This window comes from Hibiscus syriacus, unplaced genomic scaffold (genome assembly GCF_006381635.1).
Source record: "Hibiscus syriacus cultivar Baekdansim isolate YM2019G1 unplaced genomic scaffold, ASM638163v2 tig00112528_pilon, whole genome shotgun sequence".
Classification (NCBI taxonomy): domain Eukaryota; kingdom Viridiplantae; phylum Streptophyta; class Magnoliopsida; order Malvales; family Malvaceae; genus Hibiscus; species Hibiscus syriacus.
Window position 1 is genome coordinate 674,844 of NW_024063356.1, and position 19,110 is coordinate 693,953.

At 34.5% G+C, this 19,110-nt stretch overlaps 1 pseudogene; it reads right to left on the reverse strand.

The window, feature by feature from the left end:
• Positions 1-11,413: 11,413 nt before the first annotated feature.
• LOC120181499 lies at positions 11,414-18,404 on the reverse strand (annotated as a pseudogene).
• Between the last annotated feature and the right edge of the window lie 706 nt (positions 18,405-19,110).

Here is a 19,110-nt window from a genome sequence, read left to right on the forward strand (position 1 = left end):
ATCTCCGGTAGGGACCTCATGTAATTCTTCGTTTGTAAGTTTGCTATTGTCTCCCTCTTCCGGGTTCATCTTTTTATTCTCAAAATCTTCTTGAAGTTCTTTGGAGGATGTACCCCATTCCTCCTCAGGTTTACTGTCGTCATCAATCTTTGACTGAGAAGTCGTAACCTCCAGGAACATCATATAAGTACAACAATCAAACCTCTTTTTATCACCAAATGTTTGCGCAATATGTATTATTGTCGTTATTAAATAAAAAAAATACCATTTATTTTTTATTGGGAAAACAATCCCCAAATATCATTAAATGGAAAAAATATTTTTAAACTGCACACGTGGATTACATCGCGTCGTTTTATAGATATTGTTTACTGTAGAATTCGAGATCCATCAACTTTTCAGATAAGTTCATTTTTTTTTATAAACAACACAATGAATGCATGAAATTCATTTCTCATAAAATGTGATTATATGAACATTTGAGGGTATTTTTTTTAATTAATGTTGTTTCGAGGTTGTTTTTCTAATAAAGTAATAAACGATTGTTTTTTCATTTAATAACGCCTATTTATGTTAGTGTGAGTAAGTTTTAATTGTGTGAACAATAAAATAAGGACGTGAATATAGAAAATATGTATAGTAATATTGTATGGGCGTGCATACACCTCATGTGTGTAACTAGGTTGTGGATTAATGTATCTTGTACTGAAAAATATTATAATAAATTTATCAAATTTCTTTGTGTTTTTATTTACATTTTTTTAATTTTCACCAGTTGCAATAGTCTCACAAAACTATAACAATTTAGGACCTTGACTTTTTGTTTCCCAAATTGTTACCTCAACTTTGACAGATTTCTTAAACCAATACCGAAAGTTGGAAAAAATCTCAAATTAGTTACATGGTACCGATATGGTATTTTAACAACCAATCATGTAATAACATATGCAATTTAACTGCATCAACATTTTGACAATTCATGTCACATTAATAACTGTATTGGTTTTTCTGATGTCAAATCAATAATGGTATCGATAAGTGATATTTTCCTTGAGTAGTATTTGAGACAATAAAATTCACGGTAAAATGACTTAGATAATGTAAGTAAGATTTTTTAATTCTTAATATAGTTTAATTTGGAGATTATTTATTCATCTAGGGTAAATTGAACAATATCAATCTAAAGATATCAGGTGTTCCACGCGTCTTCAAGTTAAATATGAAGACTACACGACTGCATGGTGTCTTCAGGGAAATGAAGAAGATTTTACGACTACATGGCGTCTTCAGGCAAATTGAGAAAACCCTATGAGTGCACGATGTCTTCAGACCGATAAAAAACCCTAACTCAGAAAATAATACGGTGGATGTCTTATATTGGTAAATAATTTTTGCCGGGCGAGGAAGCCTAAAATTCAAATATCAACTTTAAAAAATTTACAAATTTGTATAATAAACAAGTTGTTTTCATATTTATTGAATGTAATGATTTTTCTTATATCATCTAAAACAGATTAATATTACTATTAAACCATAAATTTTAGCGTTTTATTTAGTTATAATTGTTACCATCAATATTTAAGAAACTAAATTGTTATCATAAGTATTATGTATTTTAATGCCCTTGATTATTAATTCTACGTGTATATATCATCTTTAACTAATGTAAGGATTTAACCATGCTTGTGCTTTGATTTCTGATTGTTGAGATGGGCCTTCATTAATCAACTTAATTAATTTTGTTCGTCGTTAAAGCTGCATACCCATGGATTTTGGTATTTAAATACCATGATTTGCATTAATTAAATTAAATCCTTGCAATTACACAATTCTAAAGGAATTATATAGAATTTCTATTATTTTTGGTGATTCGTTATCAATTGTGTTTTGGTCTGGTTGGTATCTTAAAGGAATTGTAGGTTAAATGTATTTCAAGCATAATTATCTCTAATTTAAAAGTTTGAGAATAGTAAATAGTTTAAGTATGGTATAAAAGTAACGATTTTTTTTGGGTTAATCATTCGTATACGATTCAATTAATCTAAATCAGGTAATTAGATATTCATTACAAGAACAATCATACTAATGTATTTTATTCCATCTATAATATCGATGTTGGAACCCGTACTCTTACTTAAGAAATTTAGTACTTTATTTCAATAAATTTATTTAATTAAAATAAAATATAAAAATATTTTTTGATGTACAGAATGTGAAAGTTAATTTAAATAAAGTTAAAGTAATATATATATATGACCTTGAATTTTGGTGGTATTTAATTTAATTACACACATGGACACTAAAGTGTGCCAGCTTTACAACAAATTGAATTATGATAAATGGTGGCTTTAATGCCCTATTATCAATTATATAAACAATGCCCCCACCACTTTACCCACCTTTTGTATGCCATATTTGCCAAAATTAAACTGCAATTTCACAAATCATTTCCATATACGTGCAACAAATTTTCGATATATATTAAATTTATCGAACGATTTTAGTGATAAAATAAAATATTATTTTTCTAGAAATTTTGAATTTGAGTAATTGTGTTTGTTGGATGCATAAGCCTGTCATCTAACCTTTTCCATGTATCCCAAGTTCAACACCAACTCTTTGCTTAATTTCTTTACGGCCGACTCAAACATTATTAATCATTTAACGGTTAAAAGACTTAAATGTAAACCTTTTTTTAACATCAACCATTAAAATGATTTTTTTAATGTTGGTAATTAAAGTGCATGATCTTAAAAGTACATTTGTTCGAATCAAATTACTTCAGTTGTTAAAAAAATCACTATTATTTTTAAGTCTCATATGTGAGATTAATTTTTAAAACAATTAATATCACTCTTAAACACCTTAAATTAATAAAAAAAAACATTGAGCATTATGTTAGTTTTATTGTAATTTGTTCTTTTTCATTCTGAAGGTTTGAGCTTTTTATTGTAATTTGTTCTTTTTCATTCTGAAGGTTTGAGCTTAAATGGCGGTTTAATTAGTAGTTGTATTTATTGTACCCCCCAAACCACACGATATGTTTTGCCGACACAAACTTGTCTTGTAACCGAAGCAGCCGCCCCCTTAGCATTGGTTTTCATGCCGGAATTTACTTCTTGCTGTTTGAATTGGACTAAGGGTCCGTTTGGTTCACGGAATATAAGATTATCAGTGGGAATGAGAATATTGGTGGGAATAAGATTACTGAGAATGTTGTATTTTGTGTTTGGTTGGTTTAACAGGAATGTAAGATTATTGTGTTTGATTAAAAGAATAAAAGATTATTAGAATGTATATTTTACCAAATTATCTTTATTATATCTTTATTTTTTAACAAGTTGAATTCTACTATAATTAATTTATATATTTTCTTTAAAAAATTTAAAATCATAAAATTTATATTTTTTTTTACAAAATTGAAAAGATAAATAGGTTTAATGAAAGGGTAAAATTTTATTTTAACCCCTAAACTTCATATAAAATTCTAATTATGAACTTCTTTTTGTAAATCTAAAATAGTTTAAGGATAAATTTGTAATTTAACATTCGTAGAATTTTTTTATTCAACGATAGAAGAAGGATATTTTTGAAAGAAAAAAAATTAAAGGTATTTTAGTCCAAAACACCGATAATCCAACAATATCCAAATTATCACTGTTGTAATAAAAGATTACCAAAGACTGAAAATATTGACCAACCAAACAGAATGAGATTTCATTACCCCTATAATCTCAAATTACCTAAACCAAACACCCATAATAGTTACATGCCATCGGACTTTGGTGCATATAGAATGAAGAAATCTAAATCTATGTGGAAATGTTCTCTGCTTTCTACGTGTTTGACGAATAAGTAGTCCAAAAACAAGGAAAAAGAAATAATCGAGAGTGGAATTAAATTAAACAAATTTTAAAAATAAGGATTAAAGGTAAATTATTTTTTGAATAAGTGCCTAAACTATTTTTTAAATGATCCTGATGCTTAATGTTACAAACGTTACAACTTTAGATGATCAAACGATTTCAATTTCCTCCGTTAAGGTACACATGTCAATTTGATAATTTTTAAAAATATTATTATATTTATAAAATAAATTTTTCGTAAATTACAAAAAGCTCCAAAATCCATAAAATCTCTAAATCCTAAACTTAACATGTCGTCGCCCTTTTCGGCCCGACCATCAATGCTAACATAGTCCCTGCCAACCTCATAGCCATAAGCCGTCGTAGTTGTAATTGATTGGCCATCGGAATCGTGTGGGATTGCAATTTTCATCCTAAGGTTTGAAGGGTATAAAACATTGTTTCGTCGTTGATTGGCTGTCGATCGATCACGATTTCATACGAGTTTTGGTCGATCAGGGGGAGGTGAGGTCGGGTTAAGCTTTGTCGACGACAAAGGGAGACAACTAACGTGAATTTAGGGGTTGAAATGAATGTTTTCAAAGTTTTGGGGTTATTTCAAATGTTTTGTTTTTTTAATATAGTTTTAATTTTCTTAATTTTAAATAAAAATTTTAAAATTACCAAGTTGTAGCACGTGTCACTTAATAGAGGAAATTAACGTTGGCTTGGGTACATAAAGTGATAACGTTTGTAATGTTAGACCCCATAATTATTCAAAAATAGTATTTTTTCGTGAAAACACTATAGTTTGGTTACTTGTTTTATAATTAAGCCTTAAAAACTTAAGCCAAGGACCACACGCATCGCACCGGTCTCCTCTTTCTTTTTGGCCGGTGTATTAATACCATTGCCATATTAGGTTTGATTTCCAGCCAATCAACTTCAAGTTTACATTAAAAGCAAATTGATCTCTTTTAGTGCTCTATTTCTTTCTACATACGAAAAAGTCATATCAAATGAAAACTAGAAGAGGTCCTCCAAGGTTGGAAAAATTCAAAACAACCCCTCCTATTCTTTCCCACTTTCAAAAGCTTCCTGTGAAGGTATCCTGTCTCTTATCTGCCTTGAAAATTAATAAATGAAGATACCGTTGATTGATGTCGATCGGTGACGTGATAAGTTATCAGACTTAGGTGATTGGTTATGGCTAAGAAACAAGAATCTTCATGAGGTGGAACAATTTTGTTTTCTAAGACTTGTAATGAAATATTGAAGTCGAATCTTTAAAAATATAAAATACCAAATATATTTGATAAAGAGGGATTATAATCTTTATAAGTTTACATGATTCCACGAATTCGATCAACTATAAAACAAGTTATAAGTTGGTAGGAGGAGTCATGAGTCAAACCATGGGATGCTTGGAATGAATGAATCGCTCCACACACGATTGCGGATTCAAAAATATTTTTCGAAGCAAGCACATATGTTAACAATATAAAATTTTAAATAAGATAGATACAAACAAAATTTCAGAATGCATTAAGTTTTTATAAGAACCAAGTACACCATCATTATTTTAAAAAAATAGTTACATTTAATTTAGTTTATTAATAAAAAAAATTACATACTCATTATTTAAAAAATTAAAATTTTAGAATCATTCTTAAAATTTTGAATCTTCCATTACTTAAATATAATATTTTATCTTCATAGAACCTGAGTTGTAATAGCTACGACTATAGGATATAAATATTATAATGAGTTAAGAAAATTATAAATATATATTGTCGTAATATTAAAAAATATAAATGAGTTATTTTCATATAAAAAAATTTGAGGTAGCCACGAGCCTTCCCAAGCCTGAATAAATGTCAATTCATGGTCTCTAACTAAAACACGTAGGCATCTCTTGTGGAGAGACGATTTGACTAAACTGACCTATATTTAACGAATATTTATATTTTTAGCATCGTTTGATATATATTTTTTGAAGTAGCACTCTTTCGGCTGAGTTGGCGAAAGGCGCGTCCATGGGGACGCGTTTTACCCGTGTTTTCGCTGAGTTGGATGCCACGTGTGGAAGGCGCATCCTCGGGGACGCGCCTTCACGTGATTCTGATGACTCAACTGCCACGTGTGGAAGGCGCATCCCCGGGGACGCGCCTTCCATTAAATGCCATAAATGTTCCCATCCTTTTTCCCTAACTACCCCTCCTCCTCCCCTATATAAACCCCCTCAACCCTCCCTCATTCTTCACACCAAAATCATATTCTCATCTCTTATATAACTTAAATTCTCCAACTATTTGAGTTTTAAATTTGTTATTAGTGGTAAGTAATTTATTTTTATGTTAGTATTTTTTTAAATAGTTATTAGATTTTATATTAATATATTTATGTAAATATTATTTTTTTTATTAAAATAATATTTATATAATTATTATTTATTTATAATTATTAATTTTTTGTGTGCTAATTATATTGTTTTGTTTACAGTTATAATGGAAAACGAAATGTTGTTGCGATTGGATATTGATTATATCTCCAGACATTTTAGCGATATGATAATATTTTTATAATTAATGTTAATATTTAAATTTATTTTTATTTTAAAGTTATTATGAATTTATATTAATTTTTATTTTTTATAATGTATATTATTTAGGATACTGATCGTATTTTAAAGACTTTTATTAAAAATCCACGTATACCGACACCGAAACGTATTTTGCCATATTTGGCTTCTGCCGGGTTCGGGTATATTGCAACAATTATTGGCGATTGCAAACTCGAATTTGTCCTAATTTCTGCATTGATTGAGAGGTGGAGGCCCGAGACACACACTTTTCACCTTCCATGTGGAGAGGCCACAATTACATTGGAGGATGTCTCTATGCATCTGGGGCTTCCCGTCGACGGAAATAAAATGTGTGGTATGGCGGATGGTGATTGGCAGTCAATGTGCATTGATTATCTTGGAGCTGCTCCGCCAGAGTTTAATGGAGGTAGAATAGTTTTATCTTGGTTGAAAGCTAATTTTGAGGTTTTAAATGAAAATGCTTCAGAGGATCAAGCAAAGGCATGTGCCCGGGCATATATTCTACGAATAATTGGAGGAATATTGATGCCCGAAAAATCTCGCAACCAGGTGCATTGTATGTGGTTGCGGCATCTGATCGATTTTGATGAAGCTGGAAGATATAGTTGGGGCGTTGCAGTTTTGGCATTTCTCTTTAGAGAAATGTGTCGAGCGACGAATTATAAGAAAACTGCTATCGGTGGATGTCTCCTGCTTCTACAATCATGGGCGTGGTTCCGCATGCCTTTCTTATGCCCGATCGTGAATGAACCATACGTATTCCCCTTATTGTTGAGGTAATTTTCGAACTAAATTTTGATTTAAATATTTTCAATTAAATAGGGTGATATTTAGTTTATATTATATTTCATAGGTGGTCGATGAAAAGAAAATACCATAAAAGTATACCTACTGGGTTAGAGGAAATTCGTTTACTTATTGATACGAAAGCTAGGTCTGAGGTATGTTTTTAAATTTGTTTAATTATTAATATTTTAATTTAAAATGCTAGATATAATTAGAATATTTTATTTATTTGAATTGTATATTTATATTTCAGTTTCACTGGATACCTTATGCGAGCGATGAAGTGAAGGCTTGCATCCCACCCCACCTTAGTGGGTCATTAGAGGTATGGATATCGGTTATACCTCTTATATGTTATGCTATTATTGAGTGGCATCCAGTTGATCGCGTGCTCCATCAGTATGGTTGTACGCAATATATTCCTGGAGCAATTAGGAATTTAGACGACGAGCATAACATAGATAGACGAGGAAAAAAAGATGTTAACTGGGTGGGGAGACACAGAGATTGGATTGCGCTTTGGGAGAACCGATATACACTGTTGGCCCCTCGACAATATTACGCTGAAACTGGTCATATGGTTACGGATAACTATATGGACTGCTTTAATGAAAATGGGAAGCCGTTTCTACTTTCGGCGGAAGCACGAGGGGTTAACATTCCTAGGCGCCGAGAAAGACGGACCGTCTCAATATCATTGTCCCCTGACGCGTGGACGGAGAGAAGGTGCTACCGGTTCTGCATCAGTCCCACCACAACATCCTTATCTGTCGATGCCGCAGGGGTACATGCCCAGCCCTCCACTTCATATGTCAAGCCCACCAGTTCATATGCCATCTCCGTAGGGTTATATTCCGAGCCCGCAGGGTTACATTCCGAGCCCGCAGTGTTACATTCCGATCCCGCAGGGTTACATTCCTTGCCCGCCAGGTTAGATGCCTAGCCCGTAGGGTTTTATACCATATGGAGGTGCATATACGACTATGTTTAATGATCCAGCATATGGTTCATATGCATCTTATTTGGCTGGTGGTGCTTCTCCTCAAACACCTCAATCTCCATTTGGATCACAGACATCGATGCCAATGTTTCCACAGTTTTCACAGTTCCCGGGGAGCGGTGGGATTGTTACTAGCACTCCTCCAGGGTCGTTATTTTATACAGGCCCTTCAGCCCCTTCATCATCTACACCAAATGAAGAAAATGTTGCTGATGATGATAGTGAAGATGAGGAGACTGAAGAACAAGTTCCATGAAGAAATCCTCCACGAAATAGACAACCACCGCCATGTGGAACTCATTCGAGAAGACGACATCGGTGATCCAGTTGTATTTTAATGTTATTTAAATAGTTATATTTCATAATTTTATGTAATTTGGTTATGTTATTTAAATGTTTCATAGTTGTTACATACATATTTTTAATGTTATTTTTTATTCAAATTTAACATTAAATGTTTGATAAATGTTTTTAAAATACAAATTATATTATTCAAAATTTAAAATAAAAATAAAAATAATATTATTCGAAATTTAAAATTAAAATATAAATTATAGTATTCAAAATTTAACATTAAATTTTAACTTAATATTCCAATTGTATTCGAAATTAAAAGTTATATTCCAATTATAGTTCACAATACTTAAATTGAAATTAAATTTATCCATACATATGACTTTATCATTAACACATATATTAAAACGTATACATTAAAATCAACTTATCACTTCACATTTATTCGTAAAAACATCTCGATGCTTATTCCATACAATTTCAATGTCACAATCAACTTATCACTTCACATTTATTCAATTTATCCATAACATTTTATCTAATTTATTCAAACTTCACATAACGTTTTAATTTAAGTTATCAACTTAAATTAATCTATATGTATAATTTATTCTTAATTTACTGAACTTTCAAAAGAAGTTAAATTTTGGTTATAATTTACCTGATTTCGCAATCCATCTAGTGTCTCCGAGGGACATGAGTGACATAATAGGGCAATGATAACATATTCTCTGACAAAATAATGGAAGGCGCGCCCCGGGAACGTGCCTTCAAGTCCCCTGAGAAATAATAGGTACTGATATGAATAGTGTCTCCGAGGGACATAAGTGACATAATAGGGCAATGATAACATATTCTCTGACAAAATAATGGAAGTCGCGTCCCCAAGAACGCGCCTTCAAGTCCCCTAAAAAATAATAAGTACTGATATGAATAGTGTCCCCGAGGGACATGAATGACATAATAGATAATTCACTCCACCTTTAACACACATTAATAAAATACATTTGATAATTCTTACATTATAATCGAAACACTTTATATAATATATTACTAATTTATAATAATAATAATAATAAAATATTTATTATTAAATAAAATACCAGTGTGATAGTTGAGTCAGTGAAGGCGCGTCCCAAGGGATGCGTCTTCCACACGTAGCATCTAACTCAACGAAAACACGGGTAAAACGCATCCCCGAAAACGCACCTTTCGTCAATTCAGTCGAAAAGATATCATTTCGAGAAATATATATCAATCAGTGCTAAAAAGGTAAATATTCAGTAAATATATGTCAATTTAGACCAATCGTCTTGTGGAGAGGGAGGGTGGGGGACAAGTTAGGATTTACGTGAGAAAAGGAGGCATTGCCGCCTGTACTTATTACCGCCCCCAAAAGCTGCTGCAGGTTCTAACTGATGTAAGAATATTGTCAAACGTCAAATGGCAGCTAACCTCTCATTAATATCTCATTACTCCAATCAAGACGAATCTGAGAAGAAAACAATTAAAGTACGATGGATGGATCAAAGCAATTATTTATTGCTAATTTGGTTGGAATGGTGAAGCAATGAATCTAACGGGGATGCATTAGTCCACTTTATTCGAGCCCCCCCCCCCACACCTCTATTTTCTTCTTCAACCGGCAGCTTCATGTGGGTTCCCACATTTACCTTTTTCAGTTCACATTGGCCTATCTTTTTTTTTTCAATGACTGTTATAAATTGGGATGACAAATAAGTATAATTTTGTGAATTTTGTATCGTATTCGTTTTAATTAGAATAGAGATGGGTATAATTTTAATGGGTAGTGGACGAGTGTGGATTTAGAAAGTCGTATCAGTCGCAAGTAGTGGCGGGTGATGGGTTTGAGATCTTACCCGCCCCGTATCTGCCCGCTCCACATCCGCCCACCTACTAAATACCCATTAAATTTTAGATCATTATAAATTTATATATAATTTTAAAGTTTGTCATTTATGTGTGTCAAAGAACAAAAATATTATGTGTTTGTTATTTATGTTTCAAGGTTTTATTTATATATTCTATTATGTTGTTTTATGAATTTTAAAATCTATGTTAACGCTTAACTCATATAATCTTAAATTTATTTTATTATGTTTCTTAATGACGTATTTTTTTATGTTTGTTACTTATGTATAACTTAAGGTTGCTGTCAGACGAATAGCCAGATACGTCTCCGTAATAGGTGTAGAGATGAATTTAAAAATGTACTCGAATGAGCGGATGTGAATTTAAAAAATTTTACCCATCATAAATAATGGGTGAGTAATGAATTTAAAAATATTAAATAGATATAAGAACGAGGAAGGGTATATGCACCTAACCCACCCGTTTACCAACTTTTTGGTACAACAAAAGAGGAATGCATTTTTTTGCTTTGACTTCTCCCTATAGCTATAGGCATCCCTTTTCCCACTTGAGTTTTTTTTTTGAACTTTTCAAAGGTTGAAATTTTGGGCATAAATTTCAACTTTTTCTCAGATGATGATGCATTATTCCATGCATTGTACGTTTTCCTGGAAATGGAACTATCAACATATAATGCCTGGAACACCTACAAAGATAATTATTCAATACACCGGCAACCAAATACTACTCCATGCACAACATGCATATATGTATCATCCCCCATTACAAAAAATATACAATCTGGTAACACCAGGTTTTTGGATAACACTTCCATGATGAATAATCAAACAACAAAGGACAGGATCACAAGGGTGATGAGGCAAAAACAAGGCAGCATATAGTTAATGACAATCTATATATGCCGTCAAATTACAATCAGTTCTTAAAGTTAACATAAATCGCAATATTTGCCCCTACTGCCAGAATGCTGTAGCTTTTTGGTTTGTATACTCTTTGAAAATCTACAGTTGAGTTCTTGATATAAACATACCAAATAAGGAAAGAGAAACAAGATTGCATCTATTTGATGCATGGGGAAGACAACTTGGCTTCAGATAATTAACAAAAATGAAATGAAAAGGAAAATACCTACATTATAAAGAACAAATCGGTCTCAATGAGATGGTGAAGTTAGCTTCCAAAACGCTTTCGTTGCTACCAGGATTTTCTCTCTCCCATGTGATTCAGGTTCCTTGTCATGTATGGTAGGCATCCACCTTACTGCGTGAGCCATGCGAGCCACTTTGTCGATTACTTAAGGAGAATCTCGAATCACAACTGTTCCTTCTGGACGCAAAATCCTATCCATCTCTACCATTAGGTCCAAAAGGTTACACCTGCAGGAATATTAGAATTGATGAAGGTAATTGGAAGTCAAAGGATGACAGAAAACATGCAAAGAGTAAACTTAACAGAGTGATCCATGCAGCAATACTGCATGAGTCCATTCAATAGCAACACAACATGCAATGACTATCATAGGATACAAAGGTGCAAAGATTGCTTTGGGGGGGGGGGGAAATAAGTTATGGTGCGGAAAACTATGATATAAGCAGGTATCCAATTCTTGCATAACCAAACTGATAAGGGCAGAAACTTAACTTGCCCATACAAATGCGAAGAGAATTCAAGGATGAAGTCAAAGGTTATATTTACCTGCTCTTGCTTGAACCAGGAAGCTTTACTAGTGATTCAATGCCAGTTACATGGATAAAATCACAAGTACGGGGGTATGTTGAGAAAGACTCACACCTGCAAACAGCAATTGAGATTGTTAGGTAATCACAATGATTTCTCTATAAGTATACATAATTGATAATCCCACAAATAAAGAGGAATCCAGAAGACAAACACCTATAACAAACACTAAGAGAAGGATAAGGATTAAACAAGTATCTAATTTGATAGTTAAACACTGCAGTAGATAATTATGGCTCCAGTTGAAGAATCACTTGTCTAACTAAATTACCTAATTCCAACTAGTACAGTTTTCATGGGAGGTTCAATCAAACAAAGCAGAAGGTATTCTTAGGGCAGAAAGGAGAAAACATGGTATTTCAATGGGGAGATTTGTCACAGTAGATGACAAGGCACTAACTGTATACTCTTGTTTTCGTACGGGTAACAAACTGTTAGTCTTTTCAGAAAATAAGGATAAAAAACCGTACAGTAACTCACCAATCATGGTATACTCCAATAAGGCCTCTGTCATATATAACACCAAGAGTTAGTGGCTTTCTAGCAGGCACAACATTCATCACCCATACTGTACACGAAGTGCTGCTGCAAAACCTCCAAAAACTGCATTCATGTCCATGACATTGCGCACTGCTGGAGTTCCAAGCTTCAGATTCAGAGTATTCTTATAATAGGCAACTCTCCTTGTCCAACGCCTTGTGTCTGCCTGGAACAAATCAATATCGTTTTTCATGAACAAATCCCTTGAAGGAGCTTCTGTTAGCCTGTCTGGCCATTTAGGAATCATCCCAAGAGGAAATTCTCCATTCACAGAAGATGTTGGGGTCACACATCTTCTTAACTTAAAAGTACCTACCTCAACAAAAGAGAAAAGAAACTTAGAAGAAAACAATATCTCAATTCTAGAAATAACAAGATCATAGTATACGGATGGTAACCAGGACCCATCTATCATACAGCTAAATTTTGAGGAAATTCATGTTGATTTCTTGAAGAAAATAAAGGCAGATCCAAATAAGATTTCTAAATCCTCTAAATGCTTTCCATAGCAATTACCATGCATTACTGGGGTCATTTGATTCATCACAAGATTCAAGCCCAAATTCATTTTGGTTTAGACATGAATCTCCATCAGCCTTTTCCCAAATGACAGTGTTCTCATCTACAGCAATCAGCTCATAACACAGCGCTCTTGCCACAGACTGGAGTTCTCCCCACTCCTTATCTTGCTTAGGCCACAATGTTTAAACTTGACCACAGTTACTACTTTTGTCAACATATCAGCAGAAAAAATTTCTTGGGATAATTGATATTCCACATTGACAACTATTAAATAGAATTTGTAGCAGAAATGACAGACGCAACAAAAACATCCACATCGTCGTCAGCAGTTGTGACAAATGTTAGATTTGCAGTGGAGATTTTTGATGGCACCGATCATTTCGGCATGTGGCAAAGTGAGGTTCTAGATGCCCTATTTTAGCAGGGTCTAGATATTGTTATTGAAGGAGAGAAACCATATGATGTTGAGGAGAAAGAATGGAAGAGGATCAATAGATTGGCATGTGGTACTATTCGATCGTGTCTTTCTAGAGAGCAGAAGTATGCATTTTCTAAGGAAAATTCTGCAAGTAAATTGTGGAAGGCACTGGAGGAGAAATTTTTGAAGAAATGCGGTCAGAACAAGCTCTACATGAAAAAGAGATTATTCCGCTTCAACTATGTACCAGGTACCACTATGAATGACCACACTACTAGCTTTAATCAGCTGGTGACTGATCTGATGAATATGGACGTGACTTTTAAAGACGAAGATCTGGCTCTGATGTTGATGGGATCACTTCCTGATGAGTTTGAGTATCTTGAAACTACTCTACTTCATGGGAAAGTTGATGTGTCTCTCAGTGAAGTAACTGTTGTATTGTATAGTTATGAATTGAGAAAGAAAGACAAACAAGAAAACACAAGTGTCGAAGCAGAAGCTCTTGTTGTTAGAGGCCGTTCGAAGAGTCAGAATAAAGGAAGAAGAGGGAGATCGAAGTCAAAGTCCAGATTGAGCAAAGATGAATGTGCCTTTTGTCGAGAAAAAAGGCATTGGAAGAAAGAATGTCCCAGGCTAAAGAACAAAGGCAAACCTGAAAGAGGAAATGCTGTCTCAGAATCAAATGTAGTCGAGTATGATGATGCAGATTCAGATTTCGCATTTGCTACTACGCCATCAACCAGCTGTTCCAGTTCATGGCTGTTAGATTCAGCTTGTAGCCACCATATGACCCCCAATAGAGAATGGTTCTTTGATTTTAAAGAACTAAAAGGTGGAATTGTCTACACAACAAATAATTCCCCTCTTGACACACTTGGGATTGATTCAATTCGCTTGAGGAATCAGGATGGATCAATCAAAACCTTAACAGGTGTCCATTATGTACCAGATTTAATGAGAAATCTAATCTCTTTGGGAACCTTAGAGTCAAAAGGTTTAGAAGTGAGAGTAAAAGATGGGATTATGAGGATTATCTCTGGTGTACTGGTGATAATGAAGGGAATCCGAAAAAGAAACAATGTGTATTACTTTCTGGGTAATACAATTGTTGGGACAACAACAGTGGCAGCTTTTACTGATGAACAGGAGTCAGAAGCAACCATGTTATGACATATGCGCTTGGGGCATGTTGGTGAAAAATCCTTGAAATTACTGATAGATCAAGGATTATTGAAGGGTGCTCGGGCTTGTAAATTAGCTTTTTGTGAGCATTGCATCAAAGGGAAGAAGACGAGGGTGAAATTTGGAACAGCAATCCATGATACTAATGGTATTTTGGATTATGTTCATTGATGTATGGGGGCCTTCCAAGACAACTTCATTGGGAGGAACACACTATTATGTCACATTTGTTGATGATTTTTCCCGGAGAGTTTGGGTGTATACAATGAAGACAAAGGATGAGGTGCTAGGATTTTTCCTTAAATGGAAAAAGATGGTGGAGACTCAAACAGGCAAAAAAATCAAACGTCTCCGTACAGAAAATGGTGGAGAGTACAAAAATGATCCATTTCTGAAAGTCTGTGAAGAAGAAGGTATTGTCAGGCACTTCACTGCCAGAAGTACACAACAACAGAATGGGGTGGCAGAGCGTATGAATCAAACATTAGTGGAGAAGGTTCGGTGTATGTTGTCTAATGATGGGTTAAGCAAAGAATTTTGGGCTGAGGCTTTGGTCTATTCTTGTCACCTTGTCAACCGTTTACCATCGACTGCTATTGGTGGTGAAACACCATTAGAGAAATGGTTTGGAGTACCTGCTACAGATTATGATGCCTTACATGTGTTTGGTTCCACTGCATACTACCATGTTAAGGAGTCAAAGCTGGACACAAGAGAAAAGAAGGCGATCTTTATGGGGATCACCTCTGGTGTAAAAGGCTATCGTCTTTGGTGTCCAGAAACAAAGAAAATAATCTTTAGCAGGGATGTTACCTTTGATGAATCTACCATGTTGAGAAAGGTGACTTCAGAAAAATTGGACCAGACAGATGGAACTCCCAAACAGGAGGAGTTTGAAGGAAGCATAATTGACCCAGCCAGTAAAGAAACTAATGTTGACTCTCATATGGTAGAAGAAGAGTCAGATGAAGAAGAGGTTCAGACCCAAGAACCTCCACAACAACATGAATCAATTACACTCAGAAAGGGAAAGATGACCATTAGACAACCTGCTCGTTATGCTGATATGGTCTATTTTGCATCATCAATTGCAATTGATGACGTTCCTGCCACTTTTAGTGAAGCAGTCCAAAGTTCAGAACATAAAAAGTGGAGGATCGCCATGAATGAAGAAATGCAATCCCTTCAAAAGAATCAGACGTGGAAACTAGCTAGTCTTCCGAAGGGAAAGAAGGCAATTGGGTGCAAGTGGGTATATGCAAAGAAAGATGGATTTCCTGACAAGAATAACATCCGCTACAAAGCAAGATTGGTGGCTAAAGGCTACGCTCAAACGGAGGGAGTTGATTATAATGAAGTATTTTCTACAGTTGTAAAACATTCCTCCATCAGAATTTTGTTGGCTTTGGTAGCACAGTTGGATTTGGAACTAGTTCAGATGGATGTAAAAACTGCATTTTTACATGGAGAATTGGATGAGGAAATCTACATGACACAACCAGATGAATTCAAAGTTGCTGAAAAAGAAGAGATGGTATGCAAATTAGAAAAATCGCTATACGGATTGAAGCAATCTCCAAGGCAGTGGTACAAGCGATTTGACAAGTTTATGATAGGGCAAAAAGTACACAAGAAGCAAATATGATCATTGTGTGTATTTACGCAAGCTACAAGACGGATCCTATATATATCTTCTTCTTTATGTTGATGATATGCTGATAACTTCCAGGAGTCAGACAGAAATTGCAAAACTAAAGACTCAATTGAACAGGGAGTTTGAGATGAAGGATCTTAGTGAAGCAAAGAAGATTCTAGGCATGGAGATATCAAGGGATAAGAAATTGGGGAGGCTTTGTTTGTCTCAGAAAGAATATCTGAGGAAGGTACTAAAACGTTTTGGCATGAATGAGAAGTCAAAACCAGTTAGTACACTTCTTGCTCCTCATTTCAAGCTCGGTGCATCCATGTCACCTAAGGATGATGCAGAACGGGAATACATGTCAAAGGTTCCATATGCAAGTGTTGTTGGTAGCTTGATGTATACAATGGTGTGTACGAGACCCGATATTTCACAGGCAGTTGGGGTTGTGAGCAGGTATATGCATGATCCTGGAAAGGAGCATTGGCAAGCTGTGAAATGGTTTCTGCGGTATATTCTGAACACCGTAGATGTTGGTTTGGTCTTTCAGCAGGACAAACAAGATGGTCAGTATGTAGTTAGGTATTGTGATTCAGACTATGCAGGTGATTTGGACAAGCGTCGATCAACTACTGGTTATGTGTTTACTTTTGCAAAGGCACCAGTCAGTTGGAAGCCCACCTTACAGTCAACAGTGGCTTTATCTACTACATAGGCAGAGTATATGGCAATTACAGAGGCTGTGAAGGAGGCAATTTGGCTTCAAGGGTTGCTTGGTGAATTGGGAATGGAACAGAAGCACATCAAAGTACATTGTGACAGTCAGAGTGCTATTCATTTAGCAAAGAACCAGGTTTACCATGCAAGGACGAAGCACATCGATGTTCGATATCACTTTGTACGAGAGATTCTAGAAGAAGGTGGAGTCATAATCCAGAAGATTCGGACCACTGAGAATCCTGCTGATATGTTGACAAAAGGGGTAACTGTGGTCAAGTTTAAACATTGTTTAGACTTGGTCAATATTGTTACAAATTGAAAGATGAATTTGTAGACACTCTGAAGATTGAATTTTTGAGAGATGTGTGTGGAATTTGCCAAGGTGGAGATTTGTTAGTTTTTTGGCAAAGTCCCACATTGGTTGTGTATAAGGATGAGGGGAAATTCTTTTGTTATAAATAGAGTCATCCTCGTCCTTAGTTAAGAATCCCACAAATATAAGCCTTCTTCACTATTAAAGGCTATTTGTACTCTTTCTCTCTTTGTAATATTTCCTCTACTAGTGAAATATTATTTTAGTAGTGTTCGAGGAGATATGCATAATTTTGGACTAACCTCGTTAAATTTTGGTGTTCTCTTTATGTCTATTTAATAACTATTGTCGGGTATAGTTGTTGTTAATTATTGTCCTATTAAAATTACTTGTCTTGGTAGTTCTGTCTAAGGAAAGTGGGTTTTAAGAGGGACCATTGTGACCCCTCCTCTTTCCTGGGAATTTACTTTGGGGTGATTTTTAGTACAATCGTTTTCACACTAGTCACCTAGATAATAGTTTTCAAGGTGGATTTGATATTATAGGTGGAAATCAACCCGAATTCCACAACACTATTTAATAATAAAAAAAACCCCAAGAAATCCACAAATTTGTTATGCAAGCTTTCAGGCCATTGAACCGGAATCTTATAACCAGGAGGAGGAGGGATCAAGCAAAGAGGCATTTCATCAGGCAAAGGGCAATACCTTTCTCTATATCAATTCATCTCCCTGCTCAGCTGGCTGTTAAGCCTGGGGTCCTCACACGGCATATGATCAATGTAATCAGCGGGGCAGGCTTCGATGGGCTTGTGGTGATGGCCTAGTTCCACCAATGAAACCAAACGATGACGCTGCCTCAGATCTGACGTGGAGAGTAACAGGACTTGTCTACCGGAGACGGCCATGGAATCGCCGAGAGGTGTGAGTACCAAAAGGAAGAGCAAGAGTAAAAGGGCGAAGAATATGGCGGATACGATGTCCTAAAGCGTCCATTGCCGCGGGTTTCGTTTGGACGCCGGTAGATTCACGTGACCCATGCTTTCGGATCTCCGATACGATTAGTCTAATGGTTTTGGTTGTGGATGGGTGGAAGGGTTTTTAGGACATGCCAAGTGAGGATTAGATTTAGAGAGATGAGTTTTATGGGATTTGGCCTTCGGGGACAATGGCAGGCCCAGAGCATATGGTGTGTGTCGTCAGTATATTGTTGTTTAGGGTTGTTTGTTTAGTTGTAATTGATTTTTTGAAAAATAAATTACTGAAATTTGAATTCTGAAAAATAAATTACATTTATTAAAAACGTTTTTCGAAAAATATTTTCTGTAAAATGAATTATATTTTTTTGAAAAACATCTGGAAAACATTTTACGATGTTTAAATATTTTTTCCACTAGTTGATGAGTTTTTTAAAAATTATTTATTACAAATATTAAATACAATAAATAATATTCTTTATAATAAAACTTAATATTATTATTTTTAAAATATTAAAATAATTTATTTATCAGTAAATATTATTTTTAAAATTTTATTAATAAAAATATTAATATTGGTATATTTTATTGAAATAAAAAAATACATATATTAATTATTTATTAAAGTAATAGTGTT